This window comes from Dendrobates tinctorius, unplaced genomic scaffold, assembly GCF_039654945.1.
Source record: "Dendrobates tinctorius isolate UK_male_01 unplaced genomic scaffold, ASM3965494v1 ptg000154l, whole genome shotgun sequence".
In the NCBI taxonomy this organism is placed as follows: Eukaryota; Metazoa; Chordata; class Amphibia; order Anura; family Dendrobatidae; genus Dendrobates; species Dendrobates tinctorius.
Genome location: NW_027361821.1, coordinates 2836636 through 2860523, shown reverse-complemented (window position 1 = coordinate 2860523; position 23888 = coordinate 2836636). Strand labels below are relative to the sequence as shown.

At 46.8% G+C, this 23888-nt stretch overlaps 1 long non-coding RNA gene across 3 annotated transcripts in view; it reads left to right on the top strand.

The window, feature by feature from the left end:
• Positions 1–18579, top strand: part of LOC141050851 (uncharacterized) — a 33507-nt gene extending 14928 nt beyond the window's left edge. For all 3 annotated transcript variants that reach the window (XR_012220535.1, XR_012220534.1, XR_012220533.1), the window contains exons 2-4: positions 17743–17884; positions 17970–18114; positions 18211–18579. This is a non-coding gene — a long non-coding RNA (uncharacterized lncRNA). The remainder of the gene's footprint in view (positions 1–17742; positions 17885–17969; positions 18115–18210) is intronic.
• Positions 18580–23888: the final 5309 nt, after the last annotated feature.

The window sequence follows — 23888 nt, the reverse complement described above, 5'->3', positions numbered from 1 at the left end:
TTAAGTTTGAAGATCTCCTAGTACTGTGTTACACTGGAGTTCCTCCTGACAGATGTTCCCAAGAACTCTACTTGCATGGCAGACAGCTGTAGCCTACTTCGGGGTCTCCTTACTCCTGAGTCCCGGCTCTCTATCCGTGTTGCTGTTGTGCCCTCAAGTCTTAGATGGGAATAGTGCATTTACAGCCCACTACTCCACCGGTGTCTGCTGCAGAACCATTAGTGTTCATACAACCTTGGGGACCGGGCCCTGGCCTTGCGCTTAGAACTTTGAGGCAGGGTTCTTCCTCTAACCCACGTCCTCTGTGTTGCCTTTTACTCTTATGTTCCATACTTGTCTTTCTCTCCTATGGAAGCTCAGGCTTCAGTTCAATGTCTTTCTCCTTCTTTCCTTTCCCGTGCCAGCTGCCTCAGATCACTGAGGCAGCTGCAGCACTCCTTCCCTCTTCCAGGGATCCCCACTCCTCTCCGAGTGGCTTCCTCAGACTCCCCGTCTGACTGACCTCTAATCCTAAACCATCCCACTCTTTTATGTATTCTCAACTCCACCCACCTCCCAGCACGTTTAGTGTTCCAAGCAGGGAACCACCAAAGGTGCTCTGCTTCTCTATAAGCAAGGAGCCGCAATGTGGTTTTGCTGAACTACTCTATTGTGTGGGGTGCGAGTGTTGGAGTGTGGTCAGGAGACCCCAACCTACCTGGATGGTGGGGCACCACACCTTAGGAGAAGGTGCAGTACCTCTGTGGTGACTGAGCCTCAGGGGTGCCACAGCTTTATCTCTGAAACAGCCGCGCGCTGAATGAGGTCATCCAGCTGTGCTGCTGAGTCAGACAAGACACACCGGCTTTTCATGTGGGCAGTGTTAAGCTGGAGTCACACATAGCGACTCTCCAGCGATCCCGACAATGATATCAACGTGTCAGGATCGCTGTTGAGTTGCTATGTGATCGCTGGTGAGCTGTCACACAGACAGCTTCACCAGCGATCAGCACAGCGACGCCGAGCGCGCGGCGTCGCTGTGTTCGTTAGTTACCAGCGCGCTGATGCAGGGAGCTGGTAACTAACGTACACATCGGGTATCCAAGGGACGTGCATCCCTTAGATACCCGATGTGTATGTTAGCTACCAGCTCCCTGCATCAGCGCGCTGTGTAACTAACGTACACATCGGGTATCTAAGGGACGCACGTCCCTTGGATACCCGATGTGTACGTTAGTTACCAGCAGATCGCTGGTCTCCCGCTTGTCACACGCAGCGATGTGTGCTGGCCAGCAGGAGACCAGCGACAAAAAAAATGTCCAGCGGTTTCCTACAGAGATCAGCGATACCGGCAGGGGGGCGGTCGCTGATCGCTGTCACACACAGCGATCTCGCTGGTGAGATCGCTGTTGTGTCACAAAACTTGTGACAAGCGAGATCGCTATGTGTGATCGGGCCCTTAACCTCAGCCTGCGGCTGGGGGCGTGGGGAAGTGTGAATATTCATTTCTCTTTAGCAGCGGGGACAGGCTCCTGTCTCCAGCTGCTGCTCTCCTGGCACCGGGCAGACTCCCCTGACTCAGGGGCCCCATAGCAGCTGGGTGTGCCGCTATTAGCAACATGCTACTGGCTGGGGGCCGCTGGAGCAGTGGGGACCCTAGGCAGCTGCTAGCCAGAATGCCAGCAGGTGTCAGTGCCATAATATTAGTAATATGGACAACTACACAGAATTTTAAGGACATTGCTTCCATATATTCCTTTAAATTGATTCTAGAGTATTGATTCCTCTTTTCTTTGGGATATAAATACAATAGTTCACATTGTCTCTGCTGTGTACATAATTTTCTATTCAGACAGTTGCATACTTTAGCAGTTTTAGCTTAAAAAAGGTTTTTTTTTTGGGGGGGTGGCTCCTTCTGGGACAAAAGGAAACACAAGATAGAAAGCAAAAAGATAAAAGCTTGTAGCCCCAGGGGCTCAGAGTGAAACTTTCTACAATTATGTAGTCAAAGTTCCACATGTATTCCTATTTCTTGGGTCCATTACTAAAAAAAGCACATAAAAACACATGTACTGTAGTGTGTAGAAAATTTATGTGGATTTTACATGCATAAAAACTGAGAATTTCATTTAAGAAACCTGCAAAAAAAAAAAAAATCTGCAACAAATGCCATTATATGTGGTTTTGTTCCAAAACGCACCAAAAAGCGTAACAAAACAATGTCAGGTTGGCGTATTGCCAGCACTTTTCCTCTGCAGATAGTGACATGCGGCAGATTTAAAAAACACAATGAAAAATAATTGCCAAGAGGATTGCAAACCTAGTAAAAAACGCTATGCGTGGATGAGATTGAGATAAAACTCATGTGACCCTAGCCTAATAGGGTCTCTGTGCATGACCAAAGCAGACAAAAATAGAAGGTGATGAGAACATTTGGTAAACAATAATGGAAAATTGTTTTTAGTCCAAATTTGATATATATGATTGTATGAAGAAAGATCTGTCTATGTCCAGTCATCTACAACTTAAGGATTCCATAAACATTAGACGGGCTCGGCCAATGTTGTATGGGGGCACCGGCTGACTGATGGTCGGTAGAGATGTCCATCCTATCCTGTATGTTCGATTTAGGACTGTTGAATGTATTGTCCTCCCTGAGATAAGTTGTGGGCTGATGTCGATGGCTTTCACACAGAGAACACAATAGTCCTCTGAGATGGCTGAATTATCGTTTGGCTGACAAACATCTGATGTGTATGGCTAGATTTACCGAACAACAAATACAGTGTAAAATTTCCAAGACCTCCAGCATTGCTTTTTCTTTTTCTTCTTTAGATGACCTGTAAGCCCCTTACCCTTGGGCATAAAATAGGAAGAAATAACTGAGATTATATCTCTTGAATGAGCTAAAGGATTACCATTAATCAAACAGCCCTAAATAAATGGACACCATAGAAAGTAAACAGGAGTTAAGTCCCTCTAACTACTTACTGTTTGTCCAGGATTAGAAGTGATACTGTATTTTGAGGTTAAGTCATTAGCATGAAAATCAGGATTTAGTGGCCAGTTAATGACTAGATGGTAAATTAGCTCAGTTTGGTCAAACACAAAAGCAATGCTGTGTTAAAGGGAATCTGTCACCTCTTTTTTGAGATATCATATAATGATATCATTCAATTGTGTGTCACATAAGGATTCTCTTAGTACTTTTGCTTCCCCCTGACCCCGCACCTTTCATGCATAAATACCTTTTTTATATCGGTTCAGATGTATGTAAACTGCCCCAGTCCGGTCCAATGGGCGGGGCTTATTCACCTGCTCCCCCCCTCCCTGTCTGGCTCTACACAAGAAGAAATGCGTAGAGCAAGACAGGGAGGGGGGGAGCAGTTGAATAAGCCCCGCCCATTGGACCGGACTGCGGCAGTTTACATGCATCTGAACCGATATAAAAAAGGTATTTATGCATGAAAAGTGCGGGGTCAGGGGGAAGCAAAAGTACTAAGAGAATCCTTATGTGACACACAATTGAATGATATCATTATATGATATCTCCAAAAAGGGGTGACAGATTCCCTTTAGCACAGCATTGCTTTTGTGTTTGACCAAACTGAGCTAATTTAGTATCTAGTCATTAACTGGCCACTAAAGCGCGGCGTCGCTGTGTACTTTAGTTACCAGCGCGCTGATGCAGGGAGCTGGTAACTAACGTACACATCAGGTATCCAAGGGACGTGCATCCCGATGTGTACGTTAGTTACCAGCTGATCACTGGTCTCCCGCCTGTCACACGCAGCGATGCGTGCTGGCCAGCGGGAGACCAGCGACCAAAGAAAAGTCCTGGGCTTTCCTACAGCGATCAGCGATACCGGAAGAGGGGCCGATCACTGATCACTGCCACACACAGCGATCTCGCTGGTGAGATCGCTGTTGTGTCACAAAACTTGTGACTCAGCAGCGATCTCGCTAGCGACATCGCTATGTGTGACGGGGCCCTTAGGCCCGAAGCAAATGATTAGGTTCATTTTGGCCTATGATAAGCAATACAAATTGGTATTTAAAACGGTGCATCTAGGGGACAATGACACCTTGGATATCGAATCCATTAATGGATGCAGCAAAGTTCTGCTTAATTGGACTCCACATAAAAATGTGCATGTACTAACCTAATCCACATTGGTATGGATGTCCTGCTATTAAAAGGCACAAACAGTCTATTCGGGAATGCTATGAATATGTCAATGAGGCCTTGTCTTTTTCACTAAAAATACACTGTCCCAAGCCCACAACTCGGTGAAATAGAGCCTGTATGTAGGGCCATATTTGGTGTTCATGCTGCCCTGGGCACTCTAAGTTGTGACGCCCCCTACTGATAAGTCAGACTAAAGGGGTTTTACACATAGCGATATATCGCTAGCAATATCGCTATAACGTCACCGGTTTTGTGACGTTATAGCGATATCGGTAGCGATTTCGCTACGTGTGATACTTACCAGCGACCGGCTCCCCCGCTGTCCATCGCTGATCGCGCAAGAATGTCCGGCTCCATTTCTCGTCGTCAGCTTCCTGCTGGGGCTTCCTGCTGTGTGAGACGAGCGACGCGTGGAGGCGGGCGGGAGGACGTCAGGATCGCTGTGTGTGAAAGGTGAGTATCGTGCGCTGCGTCGCTGCTGCATCGCTGTGAGATCTGCCTGTTTGGCAGCTCACTAGCGATCATTTAGCGATGCACCAGCGATCCTGACCGCGTCATATCGCTGGTCGGATCGCTGGTGCATCGCTAAATGTAAAAGGGCCTTTAAAGTGCCCATACCGTTTTTGATAGTAGCTAAACTCCTCCATACACACCAGACTAATGTCGGCCAAACTTGCCGGTATCACCAGATTCAGCTGACAGTTTAAGGGCGCCAGCAGACAAATGTGTGAGACATCACCGGAGTTTCATCCAGAAAACGCGAACTTTTTTTTTCTAATTTTCAGCACATTTTAATCCATGTGCCATCCATGAGTCCGTTTTTTATGACGGTGTGCGATCCGTTTTTATACAACCCATCCATGATCACATACAGCTTCCTGGGTTTATAATAGATATCTATTAAAATTGGATGCCACTTGGATATTCCATGTGGCATCAGAATTTTTTCTCACACCCATAGACTTCAATGTGTGAGTCTCATCTGAGACTCGGTAGACAGTAGTACATGCTGACATTTTTTTTCTCATGGACAGTCCCCCCCCCCCAAAAAAAAATGGCTCATCCGAACAGCCCTATTGCATAACATTGATCAGTGCGTTGTCTGTGTGTGATCTGATCATAAATCAGTCAGTAAAACGAAAAAAATGGTTTGGTACCGTGTTAGCCAGTAGAAAAAAATATATAGAGTGCTCTCAGTGAGAGAAACAAAATAGGAATCTTGTTTCTCTCACTGAGAGCACTTTATATATTTAAATCAGTCAGCACACGGACGATTTATAAGATGGTCTGCATGAGCTCTATGGCTACATTCACACGTCCATTGTGAGTGTTAACATCCAAGAGAAACAGACTGATGTTTCCTTAGGTGTCATCCTAGTTGTACCTCTATGCTTCTTTGAGTGGCAGTGCCCTTGCTCAGGTCAGGAGAACCACCGGCCAGTCCTAGCACTGCGATATGATAGTTGTCCGCAATATACGGCCGTCTGACTGTGCCCTCAGCCTAAGTTACTGTGATGATTATTTTGTGACATGTGCTTTTATTGTGTTTCCGCTGTGGAAAAACATATAGTCTAAGGGTACCGTTACACCTAGCGATGCACCAGCAATCCCGACCAGCGATATGACGCGGTCAGGATCGCTGGTGCATCGCTAGGTGGTCGCTAGTGAGCTGCCACACAGGCAGATCTCACCAGCGACATCGCTGGGGACGGGGGTCGTTACTTACCTGTCAGACGCGGCAATCCCAACGTCCTCCCGCCCGGCTCCACGCGTCGCTCGTCGGCGCCACAGGAAGCCCAGCAGGAAGTGACCGACGAGGAATGGTCCAGGAGCTTCTCGCGCGATCAGCGATAACCAGAGGGGGAGCGGTCGGAGGTAAGTATCACATGCAGCGATATCGCTAGCAATATCGCTGCAACGTCACAAAATCGGTGACTTTACAGCGATATTGCTAGCAATATCGCAGTGTGTAACAGGGGCTTATGAGATAGGCCACCACCAGAGACGTCTCACAGCGGCTCCATCATAGAGAACACAGAAGAGCTCATTGTATAGGCTTGATGCCTTGTGCATAAATCATCCCTTACCACTTTATATCTCTTCCATGTTATTAGACAAAGATAAGACAAGCAAAAAAGAAATTGCCCACCCACCTTAAAACATAAATTAACTGTGATTTATCACATTTTTGGGAAGCTGAGTTCACATTTGCTAGCAACAAGCAGGCCTGATTACTGCCACACCTGTTCTCAATCAAGAAATCACTTAAATAGGACCTACCTGACAAAGTGAAGAAGACCAAAAGATCCTCAAAAGATAGACATCATGCCACGATTCTGGATGAGGGAATAGCTTCGGATAAGAGCTTATCCCAATAGCTATAGCACTTCCCGAATAGCTACCTCAGTATCCTGGATACCCGGAGTGCTCACGATCATCAGCTGTTCAGCGCCGCAGCTGCATGTGTTGTGGCTGTGGGACAGTCACAACACATGCATGGAGAGCCTGTTTGGTGGATACCAGGATACCGAGGTAGCTATTCGGGAAGTGCCATAGCTATTCGGATAAGCTCTTATCCAAAGCTATTTTCTCATCCCTAGCCACGATCCAAAGAAATTCTGGAACAAATGAGAAACAAAGTAATTGAGATCTATCAGTCTGGAAAAGGTTATGAAGACATTTCTAAAGTTTTGCAATTCTAGAGAACCACAGTGACGGCCATTATCCACAGATGGCAAAAATATGGAACAGTGCTGAACCTTCCCAGGAGTGGCTGGCCTACCAAAATTACCCAAAGAGTGAAGCGACAACTCATTCAAGAGGTCACAAAAGACCCCACAACAACATCTAAAGAACTGCAGGTCTCATCAGTTAAGGTCAGTGTTCATGATTTCATCATAAGAAAAGAGACTGGGAAAAATGGCCTGCATGGCAGAGTTCCAAGATGAAAACCACTGCTGAGAAATAAGAACATAAAGGCTCGTCTCAGTTTTGCCAGAAAATTTCTTGCTGATCCCCAGCAAGGCTTTTGGGAGAATACACTGTGGACTGACAATACAAAAGTTAAACTTTTTGGAAAGTGTATGTCCCATTACATTAGGCATAGTAGAAACACAGCATTTCAGAAAAGGAACATCATACCAACAGTAAAATACGGTGATGTCATGGTCTGGGGCAGTTTTGCTGCTTCAGGACCTGGAAAACATGCCATTGTAAATGGATCCATGAATTCTGCTTTATACCAAAAAATCCTGAAGGAGACTGTCCAACTATCTGTTCATGATCTCAAGCAGAAGCGCACTTGGGTTATGCAGCAGGACAATGATCCAGAACACTGCAGCAAGTCTACCTCTGAATGGCTTAAGAAAAACAAAATTAAGACTTTAGGCTACTTTCAGACTTGCGTTAGGAGGTGCAGGGCCCCGCTAAGCTCCGCCCCGGCTGCGCCTCCTCCGGTCAGCTTCTCCTATGGGCGTATGATGCTGCATGTGATCAGCGTACCCTATATTTAGCGTTGGGTACACTGGCCATGTGCTGGTATGCTTTTGCCGGCGCATGCACCCTTTTTGCACTGCGCTGAGCGCACAGAAATGCAACATGGTGCGTTTGGCGCACGTCGGCGCAGCGAAAAAAGGGTGCATGCACCAGCAAAAGCATACCAGTGCATGGCCAGCGTACTCAATGATAAATATAGGGTACGCCAGTTGCATGCAGCATCATGCGCCCATAGGAGGAGCTGACCAGAGGAGGTGCGGGCGGAGCTTAGCGGCGGCCCTGCGCTGCGCCTCCTAACGCAAGTCTGAAAGTATCCTTACAGTGGCCTAGTCAAAGTCCTATCCTTAATCCAATTGAGATCCTGTGGCATGACCTTAAAAAGGCAGTTTATGCTAGGAACCCATCCAATGTGGCTGAATTGCAACAATTCTGCAAAGATGAATGGGCCAAAATTCCTCCGGAGCGTTGTAAAAGACTCATTGCCTGTTATCGCAAATGCTTGATTGTAGTTGTTGCTGCTAAGGGTGGCCCAACCAGTCATTAGGTTTAGGGGACAATCCTGTAAGTTTGGATTTCTTTTTCCCTTAATAATAAAGACCTTAATTTAAAAACTGCATTTTGTGATCCCTTGTGTTATTTTTATCTAATATTTACATCTGTTTGGTGATCTGAAACATTTGATTGTGACAAACTTGCAAAAGAGTAGGAAATCAGGAAGGGGGCGAACACTGTTTCACACAACTGTAGATGTCACCCCCAGATGCTTTGAATCGTTGCACTCCATAACAAGTCTCGTCACTTAGGATGTTAAACCTGTTGCATTGGTCAGTCAGCTTACGTTATAGAGCATGCTCTAATTAGCACTAATTGGAAACTTACACAGTGGATCATTTTCTTTCTCCAGTTGTTCACAAAGATCATTTTCCTGATTTGCGTAAATGTCCAGGTTTCACCTTTGCACATTACCACCATTATTGCAATCATACAAACAATTGCACATCACAGAGTCCGAGTTAACACATATTCAGATTTTGTGGCGTAAGAGGGCAAGGCATTACTGCAGGAAAAGAAATAGATTTCAGCCCAGCATGAGCTCGTAATGAAAGATTAAAGTGACTCATTAGTGCGTCTGAAATCAAAATTGCTGCGAAGACAGTTTTAAACTACTTTACAGCATCCCGCTGGGCCATCCATTTAGAATTTACCCCTCAAAGTTCACAGCGAACATCATCCTTTTTCTGGTGTTTAATATGGTTTATATTCACTAATGCTAAGATTAAAGAAGTTGTTTTTTTATCAAGGCCAGCAAACTGGCTTTCTACCTACTGTGATGGGAAGTTATTGGCCATTACTGCATGATAATTTGATGTATGTATTGGCAATCTCTATATATAAAACTGAATGTGTGTGTGTGTCACCAACCAATCATGAAGCATCTTTCATATCACCAGAGCTGTTTAAAAGAAGCTGATCTGTTAGTGGTTGCTATGTGCAACAGTTTTCCCTCTCCAGAAAACACCTCAGCAGACACTGACATGGTGGGAGAAATCTAGCATTCCCGGAAATATAAGCTCCGAGCCATTGACTGCCCCCCAAAAATGAGCAGAGAGCACATTGCAGAAATTAATCACCCCTTCCGTGCCCATATACACATCACACATTCTCCATCCTATAGGCACATCTTCCCTCTTAAAGGTATCATTGGTATGGAAGTCAGGGCAAATCCATCCAGCGCTTTGGTACTGACCCAGGCTCTCTTAAAGGGATCTCCGGTATGGAAGTGAGGGCAAATCCGTCAGCGCTCTGATTCTGACCCCAGGCTTCTATTAAAGGGATCATTGGTATGGAAGCCAGGGCAAATCCACTCAGCATTCTGGTTCTGACCCCAAGCTCTCTTAAAGGGATCCCCAGTATGGAAAACAGGGCAATTGCCTTCAAATGATCTGGTTCTGACCTCAGGCTCTCTTAAAAGGATCTCCTGTATGGAAGTTACGGCAAATCCCTCAGCGCTCTGAATCTGACCCCAGGGTTCTATTAAAGGGATCATTGGTATGCAAGTCAGGGCAAATCCACTCAGCGTTCTGGTTCTGATTCCAGACCTCTATTAAAGGGATCCCCGGTATGGAAGTTAGGGCAATTCCACTCAGCACTCTGGTTCTGAACCCAGGCCCCTCTTAAAGGGATCCCCGGTATGGAAGTGAGGGTAAATCCACTCTGCGCTTTGGTACTGACCCCAGGCCTCTCTTAAAGGGATCTCCGGTATGGAAGTTAGGGTAAATCCCTCAGCGCTCTGATTCTCACCACAGGCTTCTATTAAAGGGATCCCTGGTATGGAAGTTAGGGCAATTCCACTCAGCGCTCAGGTTCTGACCCCAGGCTGACGGGATGATGTGGGATATTAGGGGTAGTAGTCCGGTGGCTTTGACGGGATGATGTGGGATATTAGGGGTAGTAGTCCGCTGGCTTTGACGGGACAATGTGGGATATTAGGGGTAGTAGTCCATTGACTCTGGCTGACGGGATGATGTGGGATATTAGTAGTCCAGTGGCTCTGGCTAACGGGACGATGTGGCATATTAGGGCTAGTAGTCCGTTAGCTCTGGCTGACGAGATGATGTGGGATATTATAGTAAATGTTAATATGCGGATTGGGCGTGGCTATACACTCAGCTTATATATATATAGGTATAATTATTATAATTTGTTATAATTAACCGTAGTTAGTTACTATGCCCGGGCAATGCCGGGCTCTTCAGCTAGTATCTGAATAAATTTAGTAATTCCATCAGTTTAATGATGTCATCTGGGCTGAACATAACATAATGCAGCTGCATATCATATACAGTCATCTGAAAAAATAAGAACGACATGAGGGTGTATGACAGCACATTAAAAGAAATCTGTCACCAGCATGATGTACAGAAAGAGACCCTGATCCCATTGATGTGTCACTTACTACGTTGTAGATGCCACCATCTTGATTAAAAACAGTTTTTTCTGCAGCAGATCCAGCAGTTCTCTAATCCTGAGATTTGTATAACCCCAGCCACACCTCTGATTGGCAGATTTCTGTGTACACTTGTGGCACCCCTGATAGTCCAGTCGCCACTGAGGTACTGCACCTCAGCCAGAGGTGTGGTACTCCACTCTCGGTTAAGGATGGGGCACTTGCTAGTACCCACACACTAGCACCAAACACTAGATCTCTCCAGGCCAGGGAGGAGCTGGGTAGAGGGTGTGAGTGGAGAAGGGGAGGAGCTAGAGTTAGTGACAGTTGGGGTTAGACCGTGAAAAAGGACAGTTGGTGAAAGGGACTGAAGGAGTAAGGAGCTTGTCCCAGGACTAGAGAGGAGTGAGGAAGGAGTCAGAGAGGGGTTCCAGAGAGTAAGAAGGGGTCCTAGGGGCACGGGAAGTGAAGAATCCACCTGTGGCGCCCGAATCCACACCAACTGTACTCAGGTGGAGGGACCAGGGCGCAGTGGGGGACCTGCCCCAGACTAGTGGAGAGACTGTAGGACTCAAGCTAGCTAACCGGAGGCTGTAGTATCTGTATGTGCTACAACCAAATCCATACACATTCGCTGAAAAGGCAGCCACATAGGATCAAGGGGACTAAGAGAACGTCACCCAACAGGATCTGAGGCTGCTGGCCTGGACACTGTGTGTGAGGCACAGAGCAGGAGAGGCGGGAGCCAGCACAGTGAGATGACCAGAGAAGTAACATAAGAAGGGGGTTTGGGTAAAGTGTACCCCAAATTACCTGAGAGCTGGCTGGACCACAGACCTTGAGAAAACAGCACCCCGGCTGGTGATTGTAACTTGAAAGACCGTAAGTAAAAATGTGAAGACTGCACCCTGCTGTGTCCTCCAATTATTTTACTGCGTCATCTACCCTGCTCTATAAGGCTGTGTGCCCACGTTGTGGCTTTTAAGCGTTTCCGCAGCGGTCTTGCCGCTGCAGAAACGCTTAAAAAATGCTTACAAAACCCATCCCATTCTTTTTATATACAGTCCGCAATTACTGTGCCCATGCTGCATATTTTTCCGCAGCAGAATCGCATTGCAGGAAAATACGCAGCATGTTCATTAATTTTGTGGAATCGCGGCCATAAACTTGAATTGGAACGCTTGAAATCCGCAAATATGAAAAATGTTTGCAGATTTCAAGCGCATTTGCTGCGGTTTTGTAAATCAAAACCGCAGCAAATGGGAAGTGACATCATGGGAGGCGTTCCTGCCATCCTAGGAGCATCCCATACTCCAGGAACACGAGAATCCCCGATCATTCCTGTCTTCCTGGATGATGGCTTCTAGCATGGACTGGTATGACCGGATGGCCCTGGATGTCCCTTTCATGAGAAGTGTGGTAAGTGTGTATATGTGTGTGCATCTGTGTGTGTGTTTGTGTGTGGTGTATTTGGGGTGTATGTGTGTAACTTTCAGACATAGGCCGATGAGACTACATTGAGATATGGAGGCCTTGATTTGGATTTTTTATACATACAAATTAACATTGTGGATGGTGCGATCTGAACTAGAGTGTTTTGAAAACCGTCTGCTACGAATTCTGTCCTACATTTTACATCTGGCTCATGTAAAACGCTCCCTCCCTTATAGCCAATTATTAAGATTGAAGAGGATTAATAATACTGAGGAGAGCTGCACTCAGCAGGCAGAAGAGTTGTGTGACAGGTTCTGTTGTAGGGGTTATCCCAACAAACTTCTGAATGAGGCTAACAATAGGGTTAATCAGACATGGGACAATAATTGTGGTTCTGTTCACAAACGCGATAAGAGATTAGTTTTTTGTTTTAAATTCGGCCCTATGGACGGTATCATACGGTCTGCTATTCACAGGAATTGGTACATTCTAGAACATGATAAAGATATGGCGGAGGTGGCAGCAAGGGGTCCCATTATTTCTAATAGACGCAGTACCACTCTGGGTGACACAATAGTGAAAAAACGGATGGTGAAGTAACAAAGTAATTGGTTAAGTAAAAATGTTCCTCATGGTAATTTTAAGTGTGGGCATTGTCCTTTTTGTAAGTACCATGATGTAAATCAAACACTGAGCATTGGAGGAGTGTCTCACACTGTTAAAGATTTCATCACGTGCAAACGACACATGTGGTTTATGTGGTTTTATGTTGTTGTCAGTCCTTCTACATTGGTAAGACCATTCGCCCCCTCTATGTGAGATTCAGAGAGCATTACCACTCGATTGGGTCAGGCAAGAGGGTTCCACGTTTGATCAAACATGTCAGGGAATTCCAATGGGGAAACCCGGAGGTGATTTCTTTTGCTGGCTTAGAAAGGGTGTCTCTCCCAGTGCAAGGAGGAGATCTGCATAAGCTTCTACTAAAAAGAGAGGCCATATGGATTATCCGCACTCGAGCGCAAGAATCCGCTGGCTTGAATGAAAAATTGGATATGTCCATTTTCCTGTAAAAAGCCGGTTTTGTTGTGGTTTTGTATTGTTTTCATTTGTTTTCTAAATGTATTTTAATTGTTATGTATAGCTGCTGCACGTGTCTAAGCATCGGGGGTGTGGTTTAACTGCCGTCCCTCTGTAAAGAGGTGATGTCAGTTTCACTCACCTGTTTGACCAGTAGAAGCGCCACTGCAGCGCGAAATGGCTGTCGTCCGTTCCACTCCTGATCCCATCCTCCCGACGCCGATGTTTTAAAGTATTGGAATAAAGAAGTTTTTTTTTTAACAGGTAAGTGCCATCCGTTTCTTTCAATTTTTGTATCTATTGTGGCTATTTTCTTTGGAGTGGCACCAGGGCTGCCACTAGGAATTTCGGGGCCCCACACTGGCAAAATTTTCGGGGCCCCCTTGAGTCTCCACCCATGCTCCACCCCTCAAACTGTCCACAGTCCCACCGCTCTCTCTTGGAAAAACTCCACTTCTCACAAATCACACATTAACGGTTCCCATCACCAGATCACACATATAGCCGGCAGCTTTTGCTTTGGACAAAAGATTTTTTTAAGCCGCCACCATAACAGGGTACTCTACTGTAACCTATTAAATATTTGTTTAAATATGCAATACAATTTAGGTATATTTTTATTTATTTTTCAATTTTTAAAATGACCAATAATATCACATACAAGGAACAAATACCGCTACACCATGTCCAGACCACATATTACCACCACATAGTGACCTATAATACCACATACAAGGAACAAATACCGCCACACCATGACCAGACCACATATTACTACCATAGTGACCGAATAATATCACATACAAGGAACAAATACCATCGCACCATGACCAGACCACATATTACCACCACAAAGTGACCAAATAATAGCACATACAAGGGAGAAATACCACCGCATCATGCCCCGACCACATATTACCACCATATGGTGACTGCATACTACAATACTGATCATTAATAGAAAAAACATAACACTTTCACCATAAGTGGCATTATACACAGGAGATCTGTATTTAGTATGCAGTGTCTGTGTACAGGTAATATAGTGATCAATGACATTATACACAGGAGCTCTGTATATAATGTACAGGTAACAGTGATCACTGGTGACATTATACACAGGACCTCTGTATATAGTATACAATGTATAGTGTCAGTGTATAGGTAACACACTAACTCACCAGTGATGTCTCTAGGTGAAGTCCTTCATCCTTGCTTTTCACATATCCAGCACAGATCGCCATCACGTTTTCCAACCAGGACTCGTCTCTTCAGGAAATAATAGTTATCTAGAGCTCCGCTTGCAGAACACATTACTTATTTTTTCCCAACTTCTACATTACACCACATGAAGAAAAAAAGGTGACAGTGTCGCTCTGCATAGTAACAGGACCGCCCCCCCATTTAAAACAGCATCCTCAAAAAATTAAATACATCACTGCAGAAATAATATCCCTTAATTATCCCCTATGGTAATAATATCCCCCATCCTGACTCCCGTGTGTCTCATTCCTGGCTTTAGCCATATGTTCTCCCATCCCGCCCTCATGAGTATCCATTCTGCCCAATCTGTCTCCATCATATCCATCCTGCCCCATGATCCTGTGTGATCTGTCTCCAACCCTGCCCCAACTCTCTCCAACCCTGCCCCGTATCTCCATTCTGCCCAGTGTCTCGCATTCTGTCCCATATCTCCAATCATGCCCCGTGTCTCAGATTCTGCCCCGTGTCTCCAATCATGCCCAGTCTCCATCATTCTGTCCCAGTCTCCATCATTCTGCCCCAGTCTCCATCATTCTGCCCCAGGCCCCTCGGATCACCGCTGTCAAAAAAACAAACAAAAAAAAAGTTCTTACCTGGCCGCTCTCCAGCGGCGGGCGAGGCTCGGGTTCCATCCCTCCAAGCTGTTGAAGCGCGCTCTAGCCGGCGACTGACAGTGACGTCAGACACCGGCGATGTGCACGCTGCGGCTGACGTCAGCTGCCAGCCTCCGACTGGCTGGCGGCTGTCAACTATTGACATGCGGGCCGGCGGGCCCGCATGTCAATGGCGTTTAGCTGCCGCCCGCAGCGCCGCGCTAAAGGCCCGGTTTACCTGCCGGTAGTTGCCCGGTGAGCAGAGGAGACCGGGCCCGATGCGGGCCCTCTCTGCCCACCGGGCCCCATATGCCAGTCAGGGCAGTAATGCCATGATGGCGGCCCTGAGTGGCACCCCGGCTCACGGAGCACTTACGGCTGTATATATGCCTGCAGTATCAGTTCACGCAGTACCTAAGCATTCTCCGCTGTGCGGATTTTTACTTTGTTGGAGAACTCTATGAAATATATATATATATATATATCTCAATGATGTGCGTGTGTATATATACTAGCTGAAGAGCCCGGCGCTGCCTGGGCATAGTAACTAACTACGGTTAAATATAACAAATTATAACGATTATATCTATATATACTTTATAAAGCTAAGTGTAGAGCCCCACCCACTCCGCATAGCCACATTCACTATAATATCCCAAATCATCCCGTCAGCCAGAGTCACCAGACTACTACCCCTAATATCCCACATCATACCATCAGCCAGAGCCATCGGACTACTATCCCTAATATCCCACATCGTCCCGTCAGCCAGAGCCACCGGACTACGCCCCATAATATCCCACATCATCCCGTCAGCCAGAGCTACCGGACTACTACCACTAATATCCCACATCATTCTGTCAGCCAGAGCCACCGGACTACTACCCCTAATGTTCCACACCATACTGTCAGCCTGGGGTCAGAACCAGAGCGCTGAGTGGAACGGTCCTAACTTCCATACCGGGGATCACTTTAAGAGAGGCCTGGGGTCAGAATCGGAGCACTGAGTGGATTTGTCCTGACTTCCATACTAATGATCCCTTTAATAGAAGCCTGGGGTGAGAATCAGTGTGCTGAGGGATTTACCCTAACTTCCATACTGGAGATCCCTTTAAGAGAGGCCTGGGGTCAGTACCAATGCACAGAGTAAATTTGACCTCACTTCCATGCCGGGGATCCTTTTAAGAGCGACTGGGATCAGAACCAGAGTGCTGAGTGTATTTGCCATGACTTGCATACCAATGATCCCTTTAATAGAACCCTGGGGTCAGAACCAAAGCGCTGGATGGATTTGCCCTGACTTCCATACCTGAGATCCCTTTAAGAAAGGCCTAGAGTCAGTACCAAAGCGCAGAGTGGATTTGCCCTAACTTCCATACCAATAATGCCTTTAAGAGACCCTGGGGTCAAAACCACAGAGCTGAGTGGAACGGTCCTAACTTCCATACCAGGGATCCCTTTAAAGGCCCCGTCACACATAACGATGCACCAGCGATCCCGACAACAATACGACCTTGTCAGGATTGCTGGTGCCTCGCTACATGATCGTTGGTGAGCTGCCAAATAGGCAGATTTCACCAGCGATCAGTACCAGCTCCCAGCGCGAGCACTCAGGTATCCAAGGTACACAGAGGGCAACTAAGCGATGCATGCGCTTAGTTACCCGATATTTACCTTTGATACCAGCTCCCAGCGTCTGCTTACAGCGCTGGGAGCTCGCTGATCGTTGCTCTCCTGCTGCCACACGCAGCGATGTGTGCTGGCCTGCGGGAGACCAACAATCAAAAAATGGCCCAGGGCATTCCTGCATGATCAGCAATACCCGGAGGGGGGCGGTCGCTGATGCGTGCCACACACAGCGATATTGCTGGTGAGATCGCTGATGCGTCACAAAATCAGCGATCTCGCTAGCGATCTCGCTGTGTGTGACTGGGCCTTAAGAGAGCCCTGGGGTCAAAACCAAAGCCCTAGATGGATTTGTTCTGACTACCATACCAATAATCCCTTTAAGAGGGAAGATGTGCCTATGGGATGGAGGATGTGTGATGGGGATATGAGCAGGGAGGGGGGATTCATTTCTGTCATGTGCTCTCTGCTCCTTTCAGGGGGGCAGACAATGGCTGGGAGCATATGTTCCCGGGGATGCTAGATTTCTCCCACCATGTCAGTGTCTGCTGAGGCGTTGTCAAGTGGGAAAACTTACTCATAGCAACCAATCACAGCTCAGCTACTTTTAATCAGCTCTGGAGAAATGAGAGATGCTTAGTGATTGGTTGCAAGGAAAACTGTTGCTCATAGCAACCAATCACAGCTCAACTTCTTTTGAACAGCTCTGGTAAAATGAAAGATGCTTAATTTTCATCGCCGGCATCCGTCAAATGACGACAGATCCTGCGCCCATAGGCTTTCATTCTAGCAAACGACGGGCAGCGACAAATCCGTCGCTGTCCGTTTTTTCAACGGACACAAAAAACATTGCTTTGTGCATCGTGTCCAACCGTTGTGTTGGTTATGTGTTTATCAGTGTCTCCGGTATGTGTCGAAAATGTCATCACAACTCGTACCAGAGATTCTGTTGAAAGAGCCGTGTAGGGGGGATTGTGTGTGTGTGTGTGTATGCATGTATACACGGATTCATACATATCTGCATAGGTTTTGCGTGTGTCTTTCAGTGTGTATGTATATATGGGTGCAAATGTGTATATATAGATATATTTTTAATTTTGAATCCACAATTTATTGACTTATAATCTTATACATTGTAGATCGAGAAACATCCTGAGGTGTGTGACCGCGTTAGTGAGGAGTACAAGGCCTCACATAACAAACTGGATGCGTGGCTGGCCATAGTCATAGAAATTTACCCACAGTGGCCTCATCTGCCAAAAGCGGGACACAAACAAATTAGTAAGCATTTATTAATTTGCATTTTTGTACTTTTTTGAAATATAGACTTTGGAAATCTTAAGTTTTTTTTATTGTTTCATTTAAGGGGATGACGTCAGGAAGAGGTGGCGTTCAGTGACCGACCTGTTGGTGAAGTCCCTGAGGACGCAAAGCGGCACCTCGCGACCCAAGAGGAAGGTGCCCTACGCTGACCAGCTTAAATTTATTTTAAGCAGCAGGAATTTGCAGAGGTAAATTATATATACAGTATATACTATATATATATTTTTTATCTCCAATTTTTCCAAAAGTCTGTTATTAACATGGCTTTTTTATTATTTCTACAGCACTGAAGGCCCAAACACCAACGTCCCATGATGGCAACAGCCCGGAACACGGACTAGGAAAGGAGTCAGAGGACTTTTCCTTCTGTTCCTCGCCAGATCCTCTGGAGGCCGGTCTGTCTTCTGCTTTTCTAATGCTGGTTCAGCAGTTTTAAGGACATTATTTTACCACCAACCAGCCCAACCAGCCCAAACCCCCCCCTTTCCTGTTGACAGGTCGCTCTACTGTCCATTTTTGAAGGACATGGAAAAGTTCTGACGTTTGTTCAATTGTTTGTTATATATAATTATATAAAATAATTTTTGCTAAGTCATTTGGTTTATATGATTGCTACATATCTAATATTTATAAAATAAAATTTATTAGTAAAACCATGTTTGTGGTCATTTTTTCTAAAAAAAAAATGTAGTATATGCTTAAGATAATATATACTTAACAGAAGTTTATAACGTAGACCATAAAAAATAAAAAATCATATTTTTTTTCCACAAAAATGATCTTTTTGCCCCCAATTTTTTATTTTCCCAAGGGTAACATGAGAAATTAGACCTCAAAAGTTATTGTGCAATTTGTCCTGAGTATGCTGATACCCCATATGTGGGGGGTAAACCACTGTTTGGGCACATGGCAGAGCTTGGAAGGGAAGGAGCACCGGTTGACTTTTTCAATGTGGAATTGGCTGGAATTGAGATCAGACGCCATGTTGCGTTTGGAGAGCCCCTGATGTGCCTGAACAGTGTAACCCCCCCCCCAATTCTAACTCCAACCCTAACCCCAACACACCCCTAACCTTAACCCTAGCCCTAACCCATGTTGACATATGCTTTTCGGTGTGTGGTTCCACTATTAGTCCCCAGCAACAGGCCCGCTGTCTTGGGGTCATACCTGACTCCGAGCTTTCATTCGCCCCCCACATCCGATCACTGGCTCGCTCTTGTTATCTGCATCTCAAAAATATTTCCAGAATTCGATCTTTTCTTACTTTTGATTCTGCAAAAACTCTTACTGTTTCGCTTCTTCATTCTCGTCTGGGCTATTGAAACTCTCTACTAATCGGTCTCCCTCTTTCCAAACTCTCCCCCCTGCAATCTATCTTAAATGCTGCAGCCAGGATCATATTCCTCACCAATTGTTACACCGATGCCTCTACCTTGTGCCAGTGTGGCGCCCCTAAGGGTCCGGTCGCCACAGAGGTACTGCACCTCATCCAGAGGTGTGGTATCCCACACTCAGGTAAGGAGGGAACACCACACAGGACTCCTATCACTTGCACCCAATACACACCAGACTGGCCAGGAAAGGGTGTTGGGAGGAAGGTGAGGATGGTAGGTAGAGTGGGAGGAGCTTAGAAGTGGAGTGATAGCAAGGCACCCAATCAGATTGAGTAAGGTGACAGTTGGTTGGAGGAGTTAGCTCTGAGGTAAATAGATCTTTTCAGAGAATAGTCAGTCGGTGACAGGACAGCGGAAGAGCAGGACTGACACAGTGAGAGTCTCAGTCAGTGAGAGAAAAATCCAGAGGGAAGCTCCTGAGAGAAGAGAAGGGGTCCTTGGGGCACGGATCGTGCGTTAATCCAACCGTGGGACCCGCATCCTGAAAGGGAGAACCAGGCCGCAGTGAGGAAGCCGGCCCCTCAGACTAGTGGAGTACTTTAAGGCTCAGCTAGAAAGCCGGAGGCTGAGGTGACTTTAAGTACCTCGGCCACAACCGTACACATTCCTAGCAAAGGTGGCTGTAGAGGATCCCGGGGCCTGACCCCTGTCGCTCGGCGAGATCCGTGGCTGCCGGCTTTGGGACACTGTGCGAAGGCGCAGGGCAGGAGAGAGAGGAGTGAACAGCGCAGAGATGGCCTAGAAAGGTTAACACAAGGAGTAGTCCTGAAAAGGTGAACCCAATCTGCCTGGGAGTTGGCTGGACCCCTCACCCGGAGGACACAGTACCAATCGGGTCGTCAAGTAACAAGAAACCCGTGAGTAAAGACCTTGAAACTGCACCCAACTGTGTCCTTTGTCTTTTTACATCTCTCCTGCCATACACCGCACTCAACATCACCATCACCGGCTCAACTATCCTGGTACACAGCTCTTCCTGTGGAGAGCTTCACCAGCCCCGCTGCCCTAACACCGTCCCAGAGGATCTGCAGAGCAGCTTCGGCTTAACACCCGCATTGCCGAATACACAGGTGGCATCAGGGCTGCCACTAGGAATTTTGGGGCCCCATACTGGCAAAATTTTTTGGGCCCCCTTGAGACTCCACCCAGGCTCCACCCCAGCCCCGCCCTCCACCCCTCAAACTGTCCACAGCCCCACCGCTCTCTCTTAGAAAAATTCCACTTCTCACCAATCACACATTAACAGTTCCCATCTCCAGATCACACACATAGCCAGCAGCTCTTGTTATAACCAAAAGATTTTTTAAATCTGCCACCACTAGGTAGACTCTTTTGGCTGAGCGCTATTCTACTCTAACCTATTAAACATTTGCTAAAATATCCAATACAATTTAGGTATATTTTTTTATTTATTTTTCAATTTTTAAAATGACCAATAATATTACATCCAAAGGGACAAATACCACCACACCATGCCCAGACACCATATTACCACCACATGGTGACCAATAATACCACATACAGGGAACAAATACAGCCATACCATGTCCAGGCCACATATTACCACCAGTGACAGAATAATAGCACATACAAGGGACAAATACCACCGCACCATGACCAGATCACATATTACCACCACATGGTCACTGAATACTACAATACTGATCATTAATAAAAAAACATATTACTATCACCATAAGTGCCATTATACACAGGAGATCTGTACTTAGTTTGTAGTGTGTACAGGTAATACAGTGATCACCAGTGACATTATACACAGGAACTCTGTATATAGTGTCAGTGTACAGGTAATACAGTGATCACTGGTGACATTATGCACAGGACCTCTGTATATAGTGTCAGTGTACAGGTAATACAGTGATCACTGGTGACATTGTACAAAGGCACTCTGTATATAGTGTATAGTGTCATTGTACAGGTAACACAAACTCACCAGTGATGTCTCTAGGTGAAGTCCTTCATCTTTGCTTTTCATCTTTCATCCAGCACAGATCGCCATCACGTCTTCCAGCCAGGGCTTGTCTCTGGAGGAAATAACACAGTTATCTAGAGCTCCACTTGCAGAACACATTACTTAATTTTTTTCCCAACTTCTACACTACACCAGATGAAGAAGAAAAAAAGGCGACATAGTGTCGCTCTGCACAGTAACAGAACCTCCCCCCATTTAAAACAGTATCCTCAAAAAAATAAAATAAATACATCACTGCAGTAATAATATCCCTTAATTAGCCCCTATGGTAATAATATCCCCCATCCTGGCTCCAGCCATATTTTCTCTCATCCTGCCCTCATGAGTATCCATTCTGCCCCCACATGATCTCCAGATCCTGCCCCATCTGTCTACATCGTATCCATCCTGCCCCATGATCCTGCACCATGTGTCTCCCATCCTGTACCCTGTGTCTCACATTCTGCCCCCTCCTGTGTCTCACTGTCACATTCTGCCCCCTCCTGTGTCTGTCACATTCTGCCCCCGTGCCTCACATTCTGTCCCCTCCTGTGTTTCACTGTCACATTCTGCACCCTCCTGTGTCTCACTGTCACATTCTGCCCCCTCTTGTGTCTTACTGTCACATTATGCCCCCATGTCCATTCTGACTCCGTGTCTCACATTCTGCTCCCATGGGCATTCTGCCCCCTTCTGTGTCTCACTGTCACATTCTGCCCCCTCCTGTGTCTCACTGTAACATTCTGCCCCATGTCTCACATTCTGCCCCCTCCTGTGTCTCACTGTCACATTCTGCCTCCTCCTGTGTTTCACTGTCAAATTCTGCCCCCTCCTGTGTCTCACTGTCACATTCTGCCTCCTCCTGTGTCTCACTGTCACATTCTGCCTCCTCCTGTGTCTCACTGTCACATTCTGCCTCCTCCTGTGTCTCACTGTCACATTCTGCCCCCTCCTGTGTCTCACTGTCACATTCTGCCTCCTCCTGTGTCTCACTGTCACATTCTGCCTCCTCCTGTGTCTCACTGTCACATTCTGCCTCCTCCTGTGTCTCACTGTCACATTCTGCCCCCTCCTGTGTCTCAATGTCCCATTCTGCCCCCCCTGTCTAACTGTCACATTCTGCCCCCATGTCTGGATTCTGCCCCCATATCTTGCATTCTGCCCTCATGTCTCACATTCTGCCCCATGTCCTTTCTGCCCCATGTCTCACTGTCACATTCAGCCCCCTCCTGTGTCTTACTGTCATATTCTGCCTGCCCCCATTCTTGCATTCTGCCCCATCAAGTGTGCATTCTGCCCCCATGTCTTGCACTCTGTCCCCATGTCTGCATTCTGCCATGTCTTGCATTCTGTCCCCATGTCTTGCATTTTGCCCCCATGTCTGCATTCTGCCCCCATGTCTGCATTCTGCCCCCATGTCTTGCATTCTACCCTCATGTCTTGCATTTTGCCCCCGTGTCTACATATTTGGCCCTGTGTGTCTCTAATCCTGCCCCCTGTCTCCATATTTGCCCCTGTGTGTCTCCAATCCTGCGCCCTGTCTCCATATTTGCCCCTGTGTCTCCAATCCTGCCCCGTCTCCACATTTACCCGTGTGACTCCAATCCTGCCCCCTGTCTCCACATTTGCCCCTGTGTGACTCCAATCCTACCCCCTGTCTCCATATTTGCCCCTGTGTGACTCCAATCCTGCCCCGTCTCCACATTTGCTCCTGTGTGACTCCAATCCTGCCCCCTGTCTCCACATTTGCCCCTGTGTGACTCCAATCCTGCCCCCTGTCTCCACATTTGCGCCCGTGTGACTTCAATCCTGCCCCCTGTCTCCATATTTGCCCCTGTGTGACTCCAATCCTGCCCCCTGTCTCCATATTTGCCCCTGTGTGACTCCAATCCTGCCCCCTGTCTCCACATTTGCCCCTGTGTGACTTCAATCCTGCCCCGTCTCCACATTTGCCCCTGTGTGACTACAATCCTGCCCGCTGTCTCCATATTTGCCGTGTGTCTCCAATCCTGCCCCGTCTCCATATTTGCCCGTGTGACTCCAATCCTGCCCCGTCTCCATATTTGCCCCTGTGTCTCCAATCCTGCCCCGTCTCCATATTTGCCCGTGTGACTACAATCCTGCCCGCTGTCTCCATATTTGCCCCTGTATGTCTCCAATCCTGCCCCGTCTCCATATTTGCCCCTGTGTGACTCCAATCCTGCCCCCTGTCTCCATATTTGCCCCTGTGTCTCCAATCCTGCCCCGTCTCCATATTTGCCCCTGTGTGACTCCAATCCTGCCCGCTGTCTCCATATTTACCCCCGTGTGACTCCAATCCTGCCCCCTGTCTCCATATTTGCCCCTGTGTGACTCCAATCCTGCCCCGTCTCCATATTTGCCCCTGTGTCTCCAATCCTGCCCCATTCATCATTCATCCTCCTCTTCATAGTCTTTTTACTAGGCATTGCTCCTACCAGCCAGTTTCCTACTCCACACTGATGAGGGGCAATACCCCGAAACAGCTGTATGTGGATGGATACCATGTTTTGGCATAGGTGGTTTCCTTCATTGGAGACTGCCCTTCCCGTGGTTGTTCCTTCCCGGGCAAAGACCT